This window comes from Trachypithecus francoisi, unplaced genomic scaffold (assembly GCF_009764315.1).
Source record: "Trachypithecus francoisi isolate TF-2019V2 unplaced genomic scaffold, Tfra_2.0 Lachesis_group13, whole genome shotgun sequence".
Classification (NCBI taxonomy): Eukaryota; Metazoa; Chordata; class Mammalia; order Primates; family Cercopithecidae; genus Trachypithecus; species Trachypithecus francoisi.
Window position 1 is genome coordinate 11,119,218 of NW_022681458.1, and position 4,502 is coordinate 11,123,719.

Sequence of the window (4,502 nt, forward strand, 5' to 3'; positions counted from 1 at the left end):
GATACTAACTAGATGGAGAAAACCACAGATGTCCCACCATAGGCAAGTTGGTGATAACGGAGCTCAGATATTTCAGGTTTCATTTGTAGTACAGACAGGAAGCTTCTTGGCTGATAACTGAGTGAGTCATCAGCACTGTTATCAGCTCTCGACTGACAACTTCCAGACTTCTTTTATGTGGGAGAATAAACCCATAATTTGTTTAAGCCATTAATACAAACACCTTCTATATGGAAATAAAAGCATAAAATATTGTGTCTGGAAAACCCAAAGACTGGAGCTATTTCATAATACTCTATTTTCAGATCCCAGAATAAATTCAGGTGCAAAGAAGAGGACTTAAACTGAATCTCTTTATTTGCAGGTCAGTTATGTGGATTTATTATATGATAAATCACTTCCAGCTTACCTGAGATGTAGCACCCACCTTCTTTCCAAAAGAATCTAAGTTTTCTGCAGCCATTGGCAAAATGGTCTCTATATTTCCCTTTGGACTTTCAGTTACCTGTAGACAGTGACATCATTCCTGCTACCCCTTTCCACATTTGGTTAACCTTTAAGGAGACAAGAAAACACCCCTCCTCCCTGCAGAGGGTGGGACTGGATGCTGGATTGAAGCTGGAGTCAGCTTGAAAGAAACCGTTGGCCATGTATAGAGAGAAGAGACACTGGATCCTATGTTCCAGTATAGGGAATTAAAAACAGTTATTGAGTTTAAAATACTTTTCATGTTCTTGTGAATCAATGTGAAAATACCTGATTTCCACTTGGAGGTGGCTCAAGTGCTTTATGAAATATTTATATAGGGAAGATATGCTTCCTTGCTGTCTTTTTATTCAAGACCTCATTTAAACCTACCCTAGATCAAATCAATATTACAGTGATAATGTAAAATAAATTAAAACTGTTTTAAACAGCTGCTAGAACAGTGGTTCAATTCAAATCAGAGCAAGTCTAGAGGGAAGAAAGTAAATGTGAACCTGTCTCAAACAGGATTTAAGAATTGTTCATTGATAATAGAATAAAATAATCTGAATATATATGCTAACACTTAAATGACTCATTTTAATAAAGATGCTACTAATTAAAGGAATAAGATAATTACCTAGTGCTTGTGGCTATAATGCATGTAAATCAATTATTCTTCATGACGATTCTTCAAAGACACTTAAAACTCCCATGTACTTATTTAGCATTTATATTTTTTACACTGCCTTTTTGCATTGATTGATTGTTTTGTAGGAAATATTGGAAGTGGAGGAAAGGTGCTATGGGAAAGTGGATAAAGCATAAACTGGTGATTTGGAGGCTTGGAGTCTCATTCTGATTCTGCAGCTACTCAGCATGGGTAGCTATTAGCTTCCTCAATGCATCCTCTTCCTCCTCAGAAAAGATCTTTGGAGAGTCCCATCCAGTTTTCACATCTTACACCTTCACAAATCAGGAGTAGTAGTTACCTTGCAGAGAGGCAAGTGAGCAAACTAAAACTCTCAAGTACCTCCCCACAATAAACTAAAACCCAGCAAGCACTGTTCACCATACCATATATAATTGATACATACAGATATATGCTACATATGTCACATATATGACACACATCACACATACATACATGATATACATCACACACATACATGATATACATCACACACGATACATCATCTATATTTACATGATATATACATTATCCATAGGTACATCTATCTATCTATATTTGTCTCTATAGCTCATGTGCAATATCCACTAAGTATCGGACTTTACATTGTAGGATACACAGTATCTACTAAGTGTCAGACTCTGCACTGTAGGAGATTCATATATCAGATACAGAGCAGAGATTCAAACAAAGCATGGCTCCTAAGCCAGACTCATCCCTATGTTTGAGTCTTGGCCATGCCCCTTGCAAACTGAGTGACTTTAGTCATTTTACTTCAGCTCATTTCACCTCAATTTTGTCCTTTAATTGGGCACTAGTCATAGTTCCTACCTCATCATGCTGGCATTAGGATTAAATGAGGTCATATGTAAAGAATACTCACATTAGTGTCTGGTACACTGTAAATACTCTACATCATCACTATCATCACCTAGAGCTCTATAAAATTGGGGTTTCTGTCTCCTCTCCATGTTATATGACATCTGAAGGTCAAAGAGAATAACTCGCCCAGTGCTATCATGGGTCCTAATAGAACTGTTCTGGCCAAAGTAGGCTGGTGCTGTTCTTCATGGTAGAAAGCTCTCACCAGGCAATGTGTCCCTTCTCTCTATACATGGCCAACTTTTTCTTTCAAGCTGACTCCAGCTTCGATCCAGCACCCAGTCCCACCCTCTGCAGGGAGGAAGGATGTTTTCTTGTATCCTTAAAGGTTAACTGAATGTGGGAAGGGGTAGCAGGAATGACATCGCCGTCATATGAAGTCACTGGCAAATGAAGGTGCAGAGGGAAATATAGAGACCATCTGCTAATGACTGCAGAAAAACTTAAGATTCTTTTGGAAAGAAGGTGGGTACTAAATCCCAGGTAAGTTGGAGGTGATTTGTCATCTTATGATAAATAATTTAGTTTGGGTCTTAGTTCAAATCCTGGGAGATCAAGCTTGGTAACCTTGGCAATTTCTTCTAAATATAAGTTTCTAAGTCTGTGCATGATGACACGGTGCACCCAGACTGGCATTCTCACAGGATGCCGTGGTGGACACAGAGTTTGAAAACCTCATCAGGAGTGGTGTTCTCATTGAGGCCAGTGGTTCCCGATTGGCTACCTGTGAACCCGCTGGTCTGGGAAGTTGATTTTCTCCATTTGTGACAAAATGCAAAAAATAAAGACAATTATATTTGCATTAGTTTGTAATATTTTTATAAAACCCTATGGGTATAATGCAATTGAGTTGTAACTCTAAACTAGATCTATGAAGAGAAATGAATCTTGTACATTGTTTTGAAATGTTTCCATTCCACCAAATCCAGAAACCTTAGAATTTCTAATGGGATCCAGCCTTCTACCTGGCAGAAATAGTACACCTGAGATCACTAGTCATGCTGCCTGGCTCATTGGGGAACAATTAATCCTGCTTTGCCACTTATTAATGTGTGGCCTCGAGTTATTTTACATCATTGGGACTCAGTGGCTTAAAACCATAGTGGTTTATTTCTTAGGTCATATGCCCATTGCAGGTTCCCATTGCTTCACCACATCGTCCTCTCTCAGGGGCACAAGCTGGAGGAGCCCCCATTCCACCTCTTGGAATCTTGCCAGTTGTCATGCTAAGGAGAGGAGAACACAGTGGGACATGTGCGGGATTTTAAAAGTTTCCATCTGGAAGTGGTGCATACTATTCCCTGCACATTTTATGACCATGGCAAATAATATGACCACATCTAACTTTAAGGAGAGCAGGAAGGTAAAGTCTTACAAAGAAGTAGCAGTAAGGTCAAATGTACTATCATTCACTTCATATTCCATTTCATTTATTTTAGCTCAGCATTTTTACTGATTAAGATAAATTTACATGCTGATTCTGGTATGAATTTTATCAGCTGCCAAAAATTTCGACTACATAGTATTTCCCTAAAAACTTCTGGTAGCTTGATAGTGACCCCCTGACTGGTGTGTTGTTAAACAGTTTTGTGTCCACTTAGCTGAATTTTCTCCATAAGGTGATAATGAGAAATTCTATCACTTTTTTTTTTCTAAAATCAAGATACATTATTGGTCTATTTGGCCTTTGACTTGTCAATATAGGGCCTTTATCAAAAAAGGAAATGAAATGGGTCAGGATGAAGATTTGATATTCTGTAAGTTGGGAATAATAGAAAACAAAAGCGTGGATTATTAGCTTTCATTCAAACATAGAGGCAATATTATTTTAATCACTTTTGTTAATGTGACAGGGTAACGTATTAGTTGGACTTTTTCATTGAATATTTGGGGGATCTTGCAGATGGTTGAAAAGCTGTCAGTGAAGTACCAGATCAGCTTTCAGAATCTACAGAAAAGACCCATTTCTCTGAGAGTGATAATAGTAATAATAGTTAACACTTGCATGGCGCTTAGTACATGGATGTTTTGGGACCAGGACATGCAAGTCCATATGCTTTTTTTCCAGCGTTAATCATGTTGCTCTGCCTATAAGCTAAGGTGCTGGAAGATTATAGTCTTCCTTTTTAGCCTGGAAAAAATGAAAGCATCTTGTATTGTCTCTGCCATAATATGCATTTTAAAGATTAAAGACTAAGAGAATACTTTAAGAAAGGAAAATTATCTGAAACACGCAGTAACCAGCATCCAGAAAATAAAACCACTTTTAATTATCCTATATTTCAAAGTAATATGAAATCCACAAACAAAGGGGTTGCTCAGGCAAAAGGATAATAAACTGAAATGTGATTTTAATTAACTCACAACCTTTTTACACTTCATCTTGCTTCATTTGTGTGTGTGTCTTGATGGAAGGGAATGAAGAGCACTATCCACTAGTCCAGGATTCAAGGTAAGAGAAGTT